Genomic DNA, 20,020 nt, shown 5'->3' on the forward strand with positions numbered 1-20,020 from the left:
GTGGTTAAGAATCTGCCTACCAAGGCAGGAGACGCTGGTTGGATCCCTGGTCAGTGAACTAAGATCCCACGTGCCGCGGGGCAACTAAGCCCGTGCACCACAACTACTGAGCCTGTGCTCCAGAGCCCACGAGCCACAATTACTGAGCCCATGCTCCAGAGCCCACGAGCCACAACTACTGAGCCCATGTGCTACAACTACTGAAGCCTGCGTGCCTAGAGCCTGTGCTCCGCAACGAGAAGCCACCATGATGAGAAGCCCCCGCTCGCCGCAACTAGAGAAAGCCCGCAAGCAGCAACAAAGACCCAACGCAGCCAAAAACAAACAAACAAATAAATAAATTTATATTTAAAAAAAAAAAAAAAGATGGGCCAAAGACCTGAACAGACACCTCATCAAAGAGGACACGGAGATGGCAGATAAGCACCTGAAAGATGCTGCATATCATCTGATATCAGGGAAATACAAATTAAAACAATGAGATACCACTTTACACCTATTAGAATGGCCGAAGTCCAGAACACTGACACCAGCAAATGCAGGTGAGGATGTGGAGCAACAGGAACTCTCGTTCATTGCTGGTGGGAATGCAGAACGGTGCAGCCACTTTGGAAGATAGTTTGGTGGCTTCTTCCAAAACTAAACACACTCTTACCATGCGATCCAGCCATCGTGCTCCTTGGTATTTGCCCAAAGGAGCTGAAAACTCAGGTCCACACAAAAACCTGCACATGGATGTTTATAGCAGCTTTATTCATAATGTCCCAAACTTGGAAACAACCAAGATGTCCTGCAGTAGGTGAATCAATAAGTACATCAAGGGCTTCCCTGGTGGCGCAGTGGTTGAGAGTCCGCCTGCCGATGCAGGGGTCACGGGTTCGTGCCCCGTTCCGGGAAGATCCCACATGCCGTGGAGCGGCTAGGCCCATGAGCCATGGCCGCTGGGCCTGCGCGTCCGGAGCCTGTGCTCCTCAACGGGAGAGGCCACAACAGTGAGAGGCCCACGTACCGCCAAAAAAAACCCCCCCAAAAAAAAAACAAAAAAAAATAAGTACATCAATGAAATAGTATCCAGCACTAAAAAAAAATGAGCCATCAAACCATGAAAAGCCATGGAGAAGCCTTAAATGCACATTACTAAGTGAAGAAGCCAATCTGAGAAAGCTACATGCTATAGGATTCCGACTACATGACATTCTGGAAAAGGCAAAACTACGGAAACAGTAAATGGATCAGTGGTTGCCACCCCCAGTGTGTGTGGCGTGAGGGTGGAAAGAATGCATAAGCAGAGCACAGATTTTTAGGGCAGTGAAACTACCACTATCTAATGGTAGATACACGGCATTACACATGTGCCCAAACCCAAGAGTGTACACCACCAAGAGCGACCTTAACGTCAACTCTGGTCTCTTGAGGATTAGGACGTGTCAATGTAGGATCAACCATTTACCAAACACACCACGCTGGCGGGGGGAAGCTGATAATGGGGGAGGCTGTGTGTGTCTGAGGATGGGGGTTTACAGGAGGAACTCTGTGCTTTATGCTAAATTTTGCTGTGAACCTAAAACTATTCTAAAAAATAAAGTTTATTTTTTTTAAATGTTGTGTCCTTACATTAGAAAAACAGAAGACACAGTCAAAAACATCTGACCAGAAAGACATTAAGAGGTGGTCATGCCATGACTTGGGGACCCTTTCTCACACCTTAAATTATCCAGTTCCGAATTGACCTGCCTCAGGTATTATGTGTGTCGCGTGCAGAAACCCAGGTTGGTTTCCTGTGATCACTCACTCAAATGTGCCTCTAGTCTAGCGTATTTGGGCTAAAGAATTATAAAATTAACATAGACTTAAACTAGACATGTTTAACACACAGCTCAACATCCATGTGGATTAGTGTGTGCTCTGGTCTCAACGTCTGTGTCCCCCTCAGATACACACGTTGAAAGCCTAACCTCCAAGGTGATGGATTAGGAGGCGGGGCCTCCAGGAGGTGACCAGGTTACGAGGGCGGAGCCCTGTGAATGAGATCAGTGCTCTTAGGAGACCCCAGAGACATCTATGAACCAGGAAGCAGGCCCCCTAAGACAGACTTCCCCCGTCTATGGTATTCTGTTATGGTAGCCAAATGGACTGAGACACTGAATCTGTCTGGAACAAGCAGATTCCTGGGTTCCACCTCGGCCCACCGAAACAGAACTCTGGGGAAGGGCCCAAGAACCTGTAGGCCACTGGCTGCAGGCACGTCGCCGGCCGTGTCCCCCTCACTCTCAAGGGTCCCGGCTGGACAGCGCACTGCCCCTCTAGATAGAAATGACCAAAAGGTGATCTATGACTTAACTCTTCATAACCCAGCCTTTGAGCGTGCTGTGTCACAAGACCTAGTAGTCAAAGACACTTCAGAAACCGAACATGACCCATGTCAGACCTGACGCCCCTTTTGATTTGTGCTCCTTTCGATCAGTCTGCTGTGAAGTTGGGGGGAGGGGGGGACAAGGAGGGATGTGACTGTGTGTGTTCTTGTGCGTGTGTATGTGTGTCTGTCAAATATTCGGAGTATTAAGAGACTGAACGGAAGGAAACCTGGAAAGGGGCCCCAGGGAGCGAGGGGATGGAACTACTGCTACGCTGTTAACAAGTCAGTCTAATTAAAGTGCCTCTCAAGGGATGAGTAGCCCGGCATGAGCAGGGGCAGCCCAGACCTGGGCACCGCAGGCATCAAGCGCGCTTCTCCTGGGCCTCTCTTCTGTTGACTACACAGCCCAGCCCTGCACCCTGGTCCCTCCCCGGACAGTGCCCGGTCTCTTCAACCAGAGGGCACCCTGCAAGGCGGGTGACGGCTCTCGGCACACGCCACACCCACTGTGAGCTCTCAGAGCGGGGGACTCGGCCCCTCTTGTGTGTCTGCAGGACAGACAGTCCCGGTTGTCAAGGTCCTGGCAGCGTGGCATCCTTGGACATGGCCTGGGCCCTAGCTTTTCCTTCAGGTGCCGTCAGACCCGGGGGGCACCCAACACCAGCATCCCAACCTTTCTCCCACCCAGGCACCCCGGGGAAGGGAGAAGGCGCTCCCTGCAGGAGGTAAGTGGGCCTGGGCCGCCCATCCACTCGCTGACAACAGGGGCCAACCGAGGAGCAGCTCAGGTCACACTGGGTGGGCACAGGTACCCGGATGGCTTTATAATAATGAATTCGTAAGCACGGAAGGCAGAGGACCAGGCTAAGCATGATTACTTCGTTCAAAAAAGAAAACCAATTTTTAGACATCCCTCTCCCTTTAGAGAGAAGAGCAGGATAATCACAGAGCTCAAGGAAAATCCACCTCTCTTCTGAATAGGAAGCAGAAACCAGCGTGTCAATGCCAATGAATAGTAGAGATCATTTTTTATGCTCCTTTAAACTGGCATACTGCAATTTAAGTAAACTTTCAAAATACACACTCTACTTCAGAACTATTTGTTAACAGTCACCCCCCACCCCACCCCCAGATAGATCACAGCATCTCACAACGTCATGCCTATGTGGGATTCTTCAGGAATCACCGGCTTTAATGAGACAGGACACAAGAGCAGTGGCTCACAGTTGGGGTTTACACGTGGCGCACCCCAAACCATCGCCGTCCTGCCTGTCGGGGGTCCCGGGGCCCTGTGTAGAGCCAACACATCTAACACGTCTAAGCAGACTCGTGCCCGAGCAGCTGGGAGGCCTGCGCTGGCCTTGCCTCCTCAGAGGTAATTTGTAGGCATCAAAAGGGCTTCCGCCAGCCCTGGGCTTCCTGGTCCCCAGGACGGCAGGAGGACCACCTCTGATTCCCCGACCCCGGCCAACATCTGTGACCCCGAGGGCGGGCAGAGAGCAGGATGGGATGCAGGGGCTCAGATGGACCTAAAGGACAAGTGAGGTCACATCTAAACCAGAGGGGAAGAGCCTCGGCCCACGGTGCTCCCTGCAGAGGGTCTGGCAGGCACGCCCGAGCCCATCCGTGTACGCCCAGCACGCTGGGTGAACCTGGGCCATCTGCGCACCCACAACAGTGAAGCACATTAGGGGCAGAGCCCTCCTGGAAGGGTACCAAGAGGCTCCCGAGAACAATGACCCTCCAGTTGTGAAGCAACCGGCCAAGGGCAGGGCGCTGATGGAAAGGATGCCAGGCAGCTTGACTCTCTCCACTCCCAGGGCCTTGGGTTTTCCCTGACAGCACACCCGACTCCAGAAGCCCCTTTTTCATCCAAAAAGGGAACATCAGAATTGCCAACAGAGCCACGAACTCCTACCAAGAATTCCTAGGACCTCTAGGGACAGGGCACGGCTGCAGGTCCCTCATGGTCGCAGCCCTGCCAGACACGGAGGACTGCATCATCTCTTAGGAAAGGAACCTACAGCAGGATGAGGGGGTGAGTGGCGTGGAGCTCATGACCAGCACCAGGGAGCCAGCGCCCCCCTTCCTGACTCCAGTCCAGAAGGAGCAAGGAAGGCTCGGCTCTCTTCCACCAGACAACCTCGGGGGGAGCCCCGCCCAGCTCTGAGGCCAGGTGTGTGGGAACCCCCTGCCCCGCCCCCCTGCACAGAGAGCACCATACAGGACTCCTTCTGCCCCGGGGGCAGGGCCGCTGCCGCTCCGGACCATCTAAAAGCACAGTGTCAGGTTAAAATAAGCAGAAAGGCAAACTCTAGTGACAGCTTACCTGACAGAAAACGCGTTTAATATTGGATCCTATCAAAGCACGTACTATCTATCCTACTTCCTAAAACTGAGAGGGCACGGCATTAGGACGGAAATCAAGCACGCTCCCAAACAGAATATCCGTCTTCACCTTCTACTAAAGCAAACTGTTACCGACACATGAAGGAAAGCAACGCCTAGCATCCAACACTCAGAAAGCTCATCCAGGAGGAAATTACACTGAAACAAGGACAAACTGCTTTGTCCCCAAAGAAAACATTCTCTGCAACAGTTACCTTCTTTGAAAAATACAGAAAGACCTGCTCACCTAACTTTTCACCTCTGACCTTTACATGGTTTTCCTTCATTTGCACAATCAGGTGAGTAGGAGGTTTTTTGTTTTCTAATTAAAAAGCTGCCAGAGGTTTTTTTTCTTCCCCTTCCTCTGAATGCTTCTAGCATCAATTTGCTAGTTTAAGCCGCTCAGGTCAGAATGAAGCTTTGGCTACCATGGAAACAGCAGCAAGCTTTTAAACTGGGCGGCTCCTGGAACCCCAGCTAGCCTAGGAAAACTGAGCTTCAGGATCCACCTAAAATGCCAAGTGGGCAGCCACTTCCAACAGTTCTAGGAGAGACTAGTATTTCTCCAAACCTCTCATTACTTCCTCTAAGGCGCAGGGCCAGGTACCAATAAACGCAGGCTCTGTCATCCACGATATGGAAGAGACAGGCAAGCTGCCTAAGGAGGCTCGTAAACGGTACTTTTAAAAAATGAAAAGGAAGATTCCTCACTTTACATACACATAATCAAGAACGAGGAATTCCCTGGCGGTCCAGTGGTTAGGACTCAGCACTTTCGCGGCTGTGGGCCCGGGTTCAGTCCCTGCTCGAGGAACTAAGATCCCGCAAGCCTCAAGGCACGGCCAAAACAAAAAGGAAAAAGAGTAGACCTCAAAGACGGGTATAATTAAGGGATACCACTAAAGACTGCTGAGATGTAATGAACCCTTCTGATGGTACTTACATGGGATATCAAAACAAAGCAGTTTCCAGATTCTCCGTGTACCCTAAGGCAAAAAAGGATGCAGTGCTACAAAAGGAGAACTGGAGACAACTCAACTGTCTAACAATATGGGATTATGTGAATTACGGTCCATGTGTCAGGTAAACACAAAATGTCAATGTTTTTAAAGACAGGAAGTATGAAATATATTTGAGGAATGTTAAAATCAAAACTAGTTTTTTTTTTTTAAAGGTAACATTTTGGTGAATGAAGGGAACATACACAGCTTTAGTCTGGGGTTAAATTCATTCTTACTCTCTGAGACCATAAAAACGAACAACAGGGGCTTCCCTGGTGGTGCAGTGGTTAAGAATCCGCCGGCCAATGCAGGGGACACGGGTTCGATCCCTGGTCCGGGAAGATCCCACATGCCGCGGAGCAACTAAGCCCATGCGCCACAACTACCAAGCCTGCGCTCTAGAGCCCGCGAGCCACAACTACTGAGCCCGTGTGCCACAATTACTGAAGCCCATGCGCCTAGAGCCCGTGCTCCGCAACGAGAAGCCACCGCAATGAGAAGCCCGCACACCGCGATGAAGAATAGCCCCACCTCGTCGCAACTAGAGAAATCCCGCGTGCAGCAACAAAGACCCATGCAGCTAAAGATAAATAAAAATAAAATAAATTAAAACACCACCACCACCACCACCACCACCCAGCATTCTGCAGTCACCGCCCCGACCCTTGCACACCTGAACGTGGCTGAAGGTCAGGGCTCCACACAGCGGGGATGAGTCATGCCTGCACCATTTACAGGAGAGCCTGGCCTGCTGAACTACCAAGAACGTGGTCTAAAGCCACACTGCAGACCTTGTGAAGTCTCTACACCCTTCAAAAACCCTCCCACCGACTCATGGTCACCTACAGTCGGTTTTACCCAGAGGGAGGTGCGGTCCAAGGACAGTCCCCATCGGGGAGCCCCTGCACTGGGCCTCAGGCCCACTGCAGGCAGGGGACAGGGGAAGGCAAGGCAGTGGCTTCCTCGGCCCAGCTCAGGGAACTGGCTGGAGCGCACAGGACAGCTCCCACAAAGGGGGAGGGGGCAGGAGGGAGCTTCCCGAATGGCGTCAATCAGACTGCAAGCTCACGGAATCTGTCCCCCCCTCTACAGAGAGGGGTAACCCCTTCACCTGCAGGGCCCCCGATGTTCTGTGAGGAAGAAACCCAGTTTGGTACCTGAATCCCCCTGCTGCCTGGAAAGGTCAGCTATTCAGAACCAGCGCTTTCCTGGGATCCCGGAAGCTGAAGTGCCCAAAGTAAGCCGTACTATCACCTGTTCAATTAACCATGACAGTCCCGGCTCCATCAAAAATGACTTCTTAAAAACTGCAGTGCTTTCAGCATGTATAAAAAGCCTGAAGACGTAAATACCCTTTGATCTTGCAATTCTGCTCTTTGGAACTCTTTGGAAAGCAAAGCCCTGTACAGGGATGCTGATTACACCACTGAGAAACCTGCAAGTGTCCAAAAGAGACCTGGTCACATAAAGTAAGGCAGATCCTGACACAAAATCCACATGGTGGGATTACCTGTTGACATGGAAACATGCCTAAAACTAGGTACAACAAAGCAGATTATAGCCCTTTTGGCTCTCTGAGCAGCACCATGGCGGTCGGAAAGAACAAGCGCCTTACGAAAGGCAGTAAAAAGGGAGCCAAGAAGAAGGTGGTTGGCCCCTTTTCTAAGAAAGATTAGTACGAAGTGAAGGCACCAGCTATATTCACTGTAAGAACTATTGGGAAAACACGAGTCACGAGAACTCAGGGAACCAAAATCGCATCTGATGGCCTCAAGGGTCGTGTGTTTAAAGTGAGCCTTGCTGATCTGCAGAATGGTGAAGTTACATTTAGAAAATTCAAGCTTACTACTGAAGATGTTCAGGGCAAAAACTCCCTAATTTCCACGGCATGGATCTTACGATCTTACCCATGACAAAACGTGCTCCACGGTCAAAAAATGGCAGACCATGGTTGAAGCTCATGTTGACGTCAAGACTACCGATGGTTATTTGCTTCGTCTATTCTCTGAGCCTGCACTCTAGAGCCCTCGCACCACAACTCCTGAGCCTGTGCACCACAACTACTGAGCTCGCGTGCCTAGAGCCCGTGCTCCACAACAAGAGAAGCCACCGCAATGAGAAGCCCGCGCAGCGCAACAAAGAGTAGCCCCAGCTCGCCGCAACTAGAGAAAGCACGCATGCAGCAAAGAAGACCCAACGCAGCCAAGAATAAATAAATGAATAAATAAATTTATTTTTAAAAAAAACACACAGCAGCGGGAAATAGAGTCTGAGCCCGAAAGGAGGCCCAGAATTCCCAGGCACCTGCCATCCAGGTGAGCGCCAGCACCGGTGGAAGGGCTAGGCGGTGCCAAGCACACCTAACACAAGGGCCAGAAGTACATATGCTGCCTTCTGCAAAACGATACCCCACACCACACAGTGCAAATCCACACAGGGGCTGCCAAATGTGGCTACAAGTGCATCCTTCCACCGTTCTGGGGGGCAAGCAAGCTCCACCAGGCTCCCCCACCTGGGGGCCTGATGCTGACGCAAGTCCAGTGGTGACTGGAATGTAAATATGGTCAGGAAGCCACAGGTAAGACCATAAATACAAAGAATGACCACCGATATCGCCCAAAGAGCGATACCTTTCCACTAAGCTGGACAAAAGTTCATGAGAGGGAAGCACAAGAGTATTTAAAACCCGGGGAAATAGTTAAAATCAAGCCTCCCTGGGCACAATGGAATCCTCAAATACGTAAACATACTGTATCTAGTTTATGTAAACTCCACATGACAGTATGACCTGAACGTGTATTACAGTCACCGCATGTGCCTGTAAGATGAGAGGGATCAAAACAGATTGGATTTTACCTCTGCTGAAAACAAAAGATAATGCTCTTAGAAGTCACTGCTTTTCAACGCAGCACTCACTTCCCATCCACGAATCAGTTACACTGCACCCTGGACTCCCACCCATACACACACACACCCCTCCTCAGGTCAGCCCGGCACAGCGTCCCGACACCAGGACCTGTGCCTCTTTCAACCTCTCAAAACAGGCGTTAAGTTTAAGAACGCACAGCACTGACCACAGGACCTTACTGCTCACGATGACTCTCCAGATGTTATCAAACATAAACAAAAGGCACCGCTTCCTCATTGTAAATAAGCTTGTCTTCCTATCCGGATATTTTCTGTGTATATGTGTTCTACCAATTGACTACTTTTGCAGTTTTAATCCTACTTTATCTCTTCTACTTTGTTTTGTGTAAAAGGGGAAAAATGAAAAGCTGGAATCCCTCCATAAATAAATAAATAAATAGATAGATAGGTAGATTGGTTGATTTAAGAGGTACAGAGTTTCCACTGGGGGAGAAGAAGTTGTTCAGGAGATGCAGAGTGCTTGAGAGACACCTGGAAGATGACCTGGAGAGTTATGTGAGCAAGAAATCAGATTCTCCCCTGTAGAAGCTCCGTGCGTCCCCCAAACAATTCGGCCAACCATCAGTGTTTTTTTTTTTTTTTTAAAGAAGATGTTGGGGGTAGGAGTTTATTAATTAACTTATTTATTTTTGCTGTGTTGTGTCTTCGTTTCTGTGCAAGGGCTTTCTCCAGTTGTGGCAAGTGGGGGCCACTCTCCATCACGGTGCGCGGGCCTCTCACTATGGCGGCCTCTCTTGTTGCAGAGCACAGGCTCTAGACGCGCAGGCTCAGTAGTTGTGGCTCACGGGCCTAGTTGCTCCATGGCATGTGGGATCCTCCCAGACCAGGGCTCGAACCCGTGTCCCCTGCATTAGCAGGCAGATTCTCAACCACTGCGCCACCAGGGAAGCCCAACCATCAGTGTTTTAAACGTGGATGCTGAACCCACAGGGACACTGGGGCGTGGGCAGGGATGAGCCCCTGTGTGACCGCGGGGAGGCACCAGGAAGACCCAGGTCACACACTGCCTCCCGGCCCCCCTCCGGCCACGGCAGCTCTGCGTGCAGCTCAGGGGGTGAGTCACGAGGGAGGGACAGAGGCAGACAGAGAGACAGAGACAAAGGAGGAACCGCCAGTCGGCTGACCCCAGAGGAAGTGCTCGGTGCTGACTGAGACCTCCGCAGGGCAGGGCACCACGGGCTCCCACCTCGGGCAGGGCAGGGCCACTCGGGCCCATGCGATGAGTGACGGGCGCCACCTCACATGTCCCCACCTCCAGCCCCCAGGGCAGCCCACGTGAGTCCCCTCTGCCCGCACCGGCCCGGCCCCACACCCTCACCGGGCTCCCAGCTCCCGGTAACAACGTTTTAAACTCGCTTCCGGACCTCCGTCTCCAGTCTTTGTCCACCCACCCTCCCACCAGCCACGCTCGAGTCCCCACATCTGTCCCTGTGCCCAAGCTGCAGGACCCACTTCCGGACTCACCTCTGCCCACCCGTGCCTGCACCCAACACTTGCTCCTGGACCACCAGGCGGGGGTGTGGACATGGGGCCCCCTGGCACCGTCCCGTCCCCAGGAAGCACCCCACGTCCAATCCACCCAGTCCAAAGTCGAGCGGGGCTGCCAGGTAGGGGAAACGGGCTCTGGAGAAGACCCAGAAGTGGTTCCTTTTACTGACAAACAACACCCTCAGGAAAGCTCTTTATTTAAGTTCACTCTCAGTGTGCTTTCCTTTAGACCTGAAACCTCGTGACCACTCATAAATAATACCACCTACTGCACATTCTTGTTATTTATATCACTTTTTCTTTCCTGCACGCTGTTAAGTCTTTGAAGACTGCATGGCGAGGCCAGTTTTCCCTCTGGAAGGAGGCACCTCCACTTTTAAAGGGACAATTCATAAAAAGTGAGGGCTCCGAGTACAAACGTCCGCATTCCTAAAAAGCCTGCCCATCATAAAATTAGTAACACCCGAATGTATTACAAAACCAGCTCCGCAAGCCAGGTCTCCCCTCTCCCAGTGCACGCCAGTAACAAACAAAAAACACAAGGATAAAGACCTCTTTACAAGAAGAGCCAACACGATTCCATCTGTTAACAAAAAGTAACTGTTGCATTAAAGGTTGCAAGTTCAAACACAATCTGGCCATTGTAAGCAGTGCCTCAGTTTATCAATGTAACAATGACTCTCTTTCAAAGATTGATAAAGCTCTCAGCAAATAACTCGCCCTCCAGCATTTTTAAGATACTTCGCAGGATAAATATTAGCTTGGGACTTGCCTACATGAGAAGTGAAAGCTGCCAAAGAAGCAGTTTTACAAAGAAAAAAAGAAGGAACAGCAGCAACCGGAGGGGAGCAAGCCACCCTGCCCCGGGCCCCTGGGCCCCTGCCCACCCTTCCTGGGCCCCTGACAGGTACTCTGTCTGCAAACCACCCCGGCAGACAGAAAGGACCAGAAAATGGAGTCAATTAAAAGGAGAGATTTTAAGATGACTGTTGGGATGAAAGTGAACAAGGAGCGTTACAGCTTAAGTTTGATTTAAACTTAATTTCTTGACAGAAGGTAGGTCACCTGGGTGGCCAAATGCAGGCAGCCAAGGGAGGGTGGGCCACCACGACGCCCAGGGACCCTGGTCGGTCAGCACTCCCATGGCCAAGTCGTGTGGGCGCGCGGCACAGCTGTGCGGCCAATTCCCACGACTGGCTCCAGATGTTCCTCACCCTGACTTCCCCCGGGGGGGGCTGTTAGCTTAAAACTCGGCAGGAACTGGACGCAAACTCACAACAGCGGCCGCAGCACAGGGGACGAAGGGATCACCAGGGGACACAAAAGGCTCCCCGGAAGCAGGTGGCTCAGGGAGTGGCTGCAAAAGGGGCCGGACAGAAGACTCAGCCGGGGTCCCACAGACCTGGACCCCCACATCCTGGCTCCCCAGATGCCATGCTCCTTTCAAGACAGAGCAGGGCAGGCTCAAGAGTCTCAGCATCCCACGAGTTAGCTCAAAACGCTCCGGAAACAAGCTGAGCTTCTGAACTCGACGGCAGGAAACGGTGCAGAGACGTGGATGCCAAGCCGCTGGTAACAGCTGTGACTCGGACACTCTGCCTGCGGATCCCACACCTGGAGGTGGCGGCCACACCGGCACACGGTCTGGGGGATGGAATAATAATGCCACAATGCGTCATGCAGAATAATGCAATGATGTGGAATAACGCTGCTGCTACAGGGCTGTGAAGCAGGATGGGCACCCCTGATTACATTCGGAGAAGACTGTGCTGAAAACTCCCTGGCGAATGGAACCCTTTGTTCGCCTCCATTGCAGAGGATGCGCTGTTCATGTACTTAGTCCTAAAGGACACAAATCACCAAAACAACCGGGAGCCGGCTAACTGAGAAGTTAAGTTTGGTTTGAATGGCCCAGAAGAATAAAAAACTAATCTAATGATGATGACGCCGTCAGTTTTCTGAGGATTTTTACCCAGAACGGTCACTAAGAAAGATAAATATTTATTAGTAAAACAATTTAGGTTAAGGGTCCTTCTCAGTTACCAGAACCAAGTGCAGCCTCTCTCTGTCAAAGAAGGTCCCGACCGCTGACCCACAGCCCTGCCTCCTGCACAGCACCTGCCCCACCACTAGGATGACCAGTGAGGAGGTGTGTAAACGGGTGCTGGAGAGTGGGCGTGCGGAGAGCAGGGCGGGCAACTGGACGTCTAGGTGAGGGCTTCCCTCTGACCCTCCCACTCCCACTTTCAGGTGCCTTGATGGGAGGCGCCCTGGCCTAGACCACGCGGTATCCTGTGTCCGCTGTCTGCGCTGCCTGCCCCCCAGCAGCCACGGGGCACGGGGCTTCCATCAAGATTAGGAGGGTTCGCTCCCTCCACCGTGACCCGCCCTACGCCTCCATGGGGACACCCACGAGTGGACGGCACAGCCCAGCGGGCAGGCCTGGGAGGGGGTCAGGCGTGCTGTCGAGAGCCCCAAGGCAGACCGAGGGCCCGCAGGGCTGGGAGGGCAAGAGCTCGGAATTCACCCAGGTGGGCCATGGGGCTTCAAGGAGCCTGGAGCAAATGTGAGGACGGACACGAAGCTCCTCTGGAAGCAGGACAAGAATCCACAGTCGTTGGGCTCCAGGTCAGAGACGGTGGCGGCTCAGAGGAGCCGGACATGGTGCTGCCCTTTCCCCACCCTCAAAGGAGAAACGGGGCCGGGAGGCCAGGGGCGCCCAGCGACAGAGACACCGGCCCCTCCTGCCCCACCAGGTGCCCCCCTACCGGGGCTTCCTCAAAGTTCTGAAACCTGGCCGTCTGTCCTGAACGGACCTGGAGGAGGGCTCTGTGAACTCGCAACAGCCCGATGTGCGTGCTCACCTGTCTCGACAAGAAGCATCTACAGGTGTGCCACATCCCATGCAACCTGTGACCAGTGACACAGCGCCCTTGAGCCTGTGGCCCCTCCTCCCTCCCGAGGCTGCCCTGCCCCCACGGGGGCAGCACTCTCGCCCCCCTCTCCCGCTGACTTTCCAGGCCCCTTGCTCCTGTCCCCAGCACAAGGCGTAGCCCGACCGAGGGGCACCTCGGACACCGTCTCGGCTCAGCCCTCCTGGTACCCCGCCCTCACAGCTCCCCTCTGCTGTCCCTCTGCTCTCGCCCTCCTCGCCCTCCAGAGCAGCCAACGTCACCCCTCATTGCCCAGGGCCCAGGCTACACGCAACAGACGACCTCCTTCCCTGTGGAGGTGGCTATGCCTTTGAGCCTGAACGAGCGGCCACAGGTCTGGGGCCTGCGCTAGTCTCCTTCCCTCCTAAGGCTCCAGGGTTACTGTTTGTCTGGCCGCCTGGAAGGGGCACAAGCTGGAGGAGGCCGGAATGAGAGGTGGCAGAACAGGGTCTGCACAAGTTCCGATGGGGGCGGGGCCTGGTGCAGGGGGCCCGGGTCCGGCTCCGCGTGGAACCAGCACCGGGCGGCCAGCAGGCATTTCTGGCCAGGCTGCAGGTACAGGGGATCATCGGTAAACCACCCAACCACCCGAGCTCTGCTACTTTACAGCTTGCTACATCCGAACTCCACACCACCACTAAACGACCCTGCACGTCCTGAGCTGTATGCAGAGCCTTCTGGGGGGGGCGAGGGGGGCGAGCCTAGGACCCCCAAGGACATCAAGAGCCTCTATGCTGAGAAAAGCTGGGGGCACTTGGTGCTTCTCCCCGTGGGGAGCCAGCAGCAGTCCCCCCGAGCAGGCCAGTGTCTAAGGTCACAGGAGCCGACCCCGCCCCCAAGTTCTGGACCTCCCCCCCACCCCACCCCCGCTTCCGGTCCAGTGCCCAGGGACACACGGGAGAGGCAGGCAGCACGGAACACAAACGAGGAAGCCTACAAGATCTCAGCTTCTCCAGAAGCCCCAGGCCAACACTGCTCCCATCTCTTCCTACACTTTTAGGGGGACCCCGGGGCCACGGGACAAAGGGCAGTCCCCTCAGCGCACAGCTATAGGGATTCTTCCATGACGACCGCTCCGTAGCTTAAAGGCACAGAAGAGGGAGGGCAACGCAGACCCGGACTTGCCCCCCAGTCGAGACCCGAGATGCAGAGTGGTTCCAACCCCGACAGCAACATGAAGTCAGGGTGCAGGCGGATGGCACAAAGGCGACAGTGCCTGGTGGTCCAGCACCACAGTCCGTGCCAGCCACGCACGTGTCCATGTGTCTACACGAGGCAGAACCTCCACTGTACAAGCCACACACGTGCTGCTTGGACCCTGTGCCCGTTACCAAGGTTGAGAAAGTCAGCCGTGGGACGTCTCTGTGTGGTCTTCACAGCACAGCCTTGCCTTAACAAGGGCTGAGGTCACACTGCCTTCCCCGGCTTTTGACAACAGCTATATAAGCACTTGCTGTACCCTGAGATTCAGTGATGACAGTGACCTACTGCAGTTCAATCGTGAAAATGCTGAGGTGTGTGATCTACGAAGATCCCAGGAGAGCTCGCAGTCACAGGGGGAGGTGAGAGGCACGGAGCGCGGGCCCCAACGAGGCCGGCTGGCCGCAGCGACAAAAGGGGCAGGTGCTGGCTTTAGAGGCGGGCGGAGGGGCCCGGCAGGCGCCAGCCAGCTCACGGCATACCCCATCATCCCGGGATGGAAAGTTGGCCGGGGCTGGTGAGGACGTCTGGTGTCTATAAAAATATTCCTCCCGGGGGAGCCTCTGGAAACAGAGACTCCGAGATACTTTCATTCTTTTCCTTATTTGCCGCTCTGAAAAATAAGCCGTTCTTCCTATTCTGAAATGGAATAGGGGTCAAAACCTTCTACAGTGAATAGCGACCCAAAGAAAAAGGTCACCAGATCCAAAATATTTCTCGTTTGGCCAGTGGCCCAAAGTAACTCTATTCTGTTTATTTGGTTTCTCTCCTGGGGGATAAAAACCTAATCCAATGTACCAAATTGGCCCCTGTCCGGCTAAGTTCTGTAAAGAGGCTGAGATGCACGAAGCTTCTCGCTCCCTCTGGTGGGTCCTCCTGGACGCTGACCCCTCCCCAGCCCAGGGACTCCTCTGTGACCCCACGGGGCCTCACACGGGAGAAAGCAAGTGCCCACTTCGCCGTGTCTCTCCTGGGCCTTCACCCAACGCACCGGCCCCCAGCGAGGCCAACTCTGGAGAACGCGTGACTGGAAAGGCCTGAGAAGAACCAGAAACGGAGCTGAGAGTGCGGCTCAGGGTCAGCGTGGCTCCCCAGCAGGGTTCCTTCCACCACCCAGGCCGGCTCCCTCCACCGCCCGCGTCTCACCATCTCCAGCGAGGGAGAAGGAAGCGCGAGTCCCTGCCTTCACCCCGGGTCCTCAGCCCAAGAGCTTCTGCAACAGCAGCCGCTGTGACCACACCCGACACCCAAAATCTCAACAGGCCTTCCTGGGTCACGACCCCACTTATCACTCCGAGCTGAGGGCCACAGCCTCACGCCACGGCCAGTCCCTGCCTGGGCTGCAATACCGGCAGTTACCCACGTCTGTTCAACCTTCATTTGAAGCATCGCTGAGTGCCCCCTCCAAGCTGACAGGCCCTGTGCTCGGCCCAGACCACAGCGTGTCCCATTTTTCCGCAGAGGGACACAATACAGAGGACTGGACGCACACTCCCAGGGTGTAAATCCCACCCGAGCAGCTGGTCTTTAAACTCCTGCGCGTCTGCATGTCCTGCGGTGCACATCTGTGCCCACGTTCACTGAAGGTGTTTCCCGAGGACCTGCACACCCCCAGAAGCAAGGCCAGCAAGGCGAGGGGGAGAGGGAGAGGCAGGGTCAGGATGCACGCTGAAGGCCCATGACAGAGGCTGGTACAAAACGTTCAAGAGGCAGAGGAAGGAGCAACTGAACGCACAGGTTTGGTCACACTTCCTGAGGCCCACCCGAGGGAGCCCAGGATGTGTGCAAACATGAGAGGGTTTAGTCTTCCCCAAACAGTCCCTGAAGATGCTCCATCAGGAGTTTTAGCAACGCTTCTAGAACCAGTGAGGGGGCTTTTCTCCCTCTGACGTCAGTCCACAAGCAGGGGGTCCACAAGACACTGCTTCTCAGGACACATATGAGGGCTGTCAGACAGAAGGGGCAGTGGGGAGGGAGGGCGTGAGGGGGTCACATGGAGGGAGGGCCGTGGGGGGCACTTCGGGCCCCCCTTCTGGGCATCTCCTGAGCAAGAGCTGCCTCAAAGGCACAAGGGAGACAGGCTTGGCTCCAGCCCCTTGGCAGCCCCTGGGCTGGGGCCCCAACACCTCCACCTGTGCCCCCTTCCCAGCCCCCAGGGAGGCGGGAGTCTGAGCTCACGGTCCCTCTGCTTCCAGCTCCCTAGCAGAAAGATGGGACTCGGGACCAGACAAGGAGGAACGACGGTGGCTTACAGCAAATGCCCCTCTGGGCCCCTGGGAAGCTTCCCGGCGGGGAGCCCCGTGCGCTCACTGCAAACAGACCAAGGCAGATCAAGGTACGAGCATGCAGGGCTGCAGACATACCTTTTGCTGAATCTGGAAAAACGCCTCTGAAGTACATTCTCTACCTAAGCCACCTTAAATCCTCTCCAGAATAAGGCAAATATAAGCCAAATAAGTTACAGCTGAAAAGCAAGCGCTTCCCCATTGAGGCACAATGAACACAGTAGTAAACTGCATTAACCTGCACCTGACAGGGCTCCTGCCCCCGCCCTGGACCGCTAACCCGCAGGAGAACTGCCCGTGTCTGCAGCCAGCCAGGAGGCTCCCGCGGTCCCTTAGCAGCAGCCCTCCCCTCCACACCGCTGTCTTCCACCTTGTGCACACCTGCCCCCAGCAAAACAGAAGTCACTGCCCTTTGCAAACTGCTCACACCTGCGAGCGGCCAGCGCCACCGAGGTACCTCCCCCGCCAGCTGCAGGGGGCGGGGCGCTCCTCGTGATGCTGTAGGGCTCCGCCTTCAGTATCCATCACCCTACACTAAGAATGCCAGAACAGCAAAGCTGCAAACCAGGTCCCAAGACCACTGCCCGAGCTGAGGAGGAAGCCACTGTCCTCTCCAGGCCGCAAGCACCGTCCCTCCTCTCCCACTTCCATGAGCTCGGATCCCGCTTAAAACCACACATGGAGAGAGCACTGTCATCACAGGGGAAAGGCCTGCGGGGCTGGCAGGAAGCCTGTAATAAACAAGCTACAAACTCAGCACACCTCACTCTCCCCTCAAGGCTAATTTTAACAAGGAGAAGACATAACCACAGCTACAAACCTTCCCTTGGGGATACAGTTTACAGCATCATGACTCAGCTGCCCTGACGGCCAGACAGGTGAGGTCACCTGGGTGTGTCATGGGTGTTTTCACCAGTGAGCCACCATCAAACAGTGTCAGGAGAGCCGGATGCGCACCTCGCCAGGGACACCCTCCCCGGCCTCCCTCCTCCAAGGCCCTCCAAGCCCCCTGAGCCCCCTGACCACCCCGGGGCTGGCCCCCTTGTTAACCCTGCATGGTACATCTGGATTTCCAAATTCCTCCCAAGGAACATGGAACATTCCCGAGGCCAGGATGGCCGAGCTGGCTGAACAGCCAATTACAGGCAGTTAACTACAAATAGGAAAATTATGTATTTGGTTAAAGAGGTTTTTTCTTTGGGGCATCTGATAAGTCTATCAAGAAAAGACTTCAGGCCGTAAAAGGCTCACTGCGCCACCTCCCATCACACCACCCTCCAAGGGCTGCAGCAGGCGCAGCTGGGCCATCGGCCGCTGGGCTGGAGGCTCAGCCGGGCAGCAGCAGACCAGTGCCCTAAGGGTCCCATGGTGGGGCAAGCCATGGGCCCCTGGGCTCTTGTGCTGCCCCACCCCGTGCAGGCCCAGGCCCCTCCCAGCTCCCAGAATTCCAACTCTCCCAACCGGATCACACCTTGTGCGTACAGGCCTTGTGCGTACAGGCCGGCCACTCCCTCGCCCCAACCCCAAGCTAGTCCGACCCGGCACTGGGGAACCAGCTCCCACCCAAGGAACCAGAACCTCACTCTGTTCACAGCCCGCCCTATTCCACGGCCGCTGCCAGGACGCGGAGCCAAGCGTGCCGCACAGCCCAGCTGCCGGTCCCCCTGCCGGCCTCCTCCAGCCCCAGCTCGGCCCGACGTCCCTGCGCCCAGGAGTGCTGGCACTGCTCCTGCACCAAGGCACGCGCTCCAACACCCAACCCAGCAGTGGATGGCCCCCGGAAGGCCCGATTTCCCATGCGATCTCATCCCTTCCTCTCGGGAGCCGGCAAGCCTCTCCAGATACCGGGTCTTCAACTGCTTCGTGCGGGTGCAAAAGTGCAGCTGAAACTCTGCAAGTACTTCCTAGGGGCCAATGACTATTGCAGGTGTTCTCTATATGTGCACTCAACTCCATCCTGACAACAGTTCAACGCGGTGAATACTATTCTTAGCCCCAATTTACAGACGAGAAAACTGAGGCACTAGAGGTCACCTGTCCATAAGGATGCTAAGTGGTGGGCACACAGGCACAGCAGCCCTGCCAGCAGCGCCGCCTCCCAGGGCTGTTATGAGCCAGTCAGCAGTGCTGCTGATGGGCTGGGGGAGACAGTAGGCGTCAGAGGGGAGGGGCGAGAGCCCCATCCTGGTCTTGCTCCTTCGTGGGACGTGGGAATCCTCCTCCTCCAAATGAAGAGGTCAGGCAGGCAGCTGGACACGGGCGTCTAGAACCGCGGCACACTTTGGAAACGCGGCGTGAAACGGCGCAGAGCGGCTGCTGGGTGGGAGGTGGGGAGCAAGCGAGGGCTGTGCTTGCTCCTTTCAAGGAAGAAATTAAAACCTGGCCTGATCAAAAGTCTTAGATTAAAACAACCTTTACTTCACCTTTCACACATAATAAAAACCATTAGAGTGAAGCATAAAGTCACAAAGATGTGATTTGACTTGTGGCTTCCCATCATTCTAATCTTTAGGGCTGCAGATGGGGTAAGAGATTGCTGAGGATTATCAGGAACTGCTGTGCTTCCTTTTCTGAAGAGGATGCAGAGGTGATCTGAAAAGCCGGTGGGACGCTGGGTTCTGCCCCACTTAGAGGAGGTGGGCTGGAAAGGATCACACGTCCTGTCTCGAGAGAAACTAAGTGTCCCAGTGGCAGAGACGGGGGGGGGGGGGTCCTGGGTGGCTCTGGGCTCTGCAGAGGGGGCCCGGAGGAGGCCGGTGCTGAAGGCCAGAGGAAACCCCAGGCCCTCCTGCTCTGCCAGGCAAACAGACTCAGGGCAAAGCAGGCCCAGGACACAGGGGCACCAAGGGGAGCCTGGCACTGCAGCTTCAGACCTAAGAAACACGCTGTCCCTCACGTTATCAATGAAAAGGAGCTGGTGGGGGACTGGAATCCTAGACATCTCCCCAAAGAACTTGAAATAAAATACACATTCCTGGTGGCACAGTGGTTAAGAATCCGCCTGCCAGTGCAGGGGACACGGGTTCGAGCCATGGCCCAGGAATATCCCACATGCCGCGGAGCAGCTAAGCCTGTGTGCCACAAATACCGAGCCTGCGCTCTAGAGCCCGCGAGCCACAACTACTGAGCCCGCGCACCACAACTACTGAAGCCTGCGCACCTAGAGCCCGTGCTCCGCAACAAGAGAAGCCGCCGCAATGAGAAGCTCGCACTCCACGACGAAGAGTAGCCCCCGCTCGCCACAACTAGAGAAAGCCCATGCGCAGCAACGAAGACCCAACGCAGCCAAAAAAAACAAAAAGAGCAAAACTTAAAAAAAAAATACACATTACGATATTAGACTCTGCTATACACATTACATACATATAATGTGTATTATGTACAGTACGTTATACTATACAGTTAAATAATGTCATAACAGATAACTTGCTATAACATAAT

At 54.6% G+C, this 20,020-nt stretch overlaps 1 protein-coding gene and 1 pseudogene across 4 annotated transcripts in view; one reads left to right on the forward strand and one right to left on the reverse strand.

Moving 5' to 3' along the window:
* The window catches only part of SLC45A4 (solute carrier family 45 member 4), a 72,425-nt gene that overhangs the window by 37,712 nt on the left and 14,693 nt on the right, over positions 1–20,020 (reverse strand). The window lies entirely within an intron of this gene.
* LOC308629926 (small ribosomal subunit protein eS1-like) lies at positions 7,180–7,734 on the forward strand (annotated as a pseudogene). Its single transcript has one exon. The product of its transcript is annotated as a small ribosomal subunit protein eS1-like (transcript).

This window comes from Mesoplodon bidens, assembly GCF_964165515.1.
Source record: "Mesoplodon bidens genome assembly, chromosome: 16".
Classification (NCBI taxonomy): Eukaryota; Metazoa; Chordata; class Mammalia; order Artiodactyla; family Ziphiidae; genus Mesoplodon; species Mesoplodon bidens.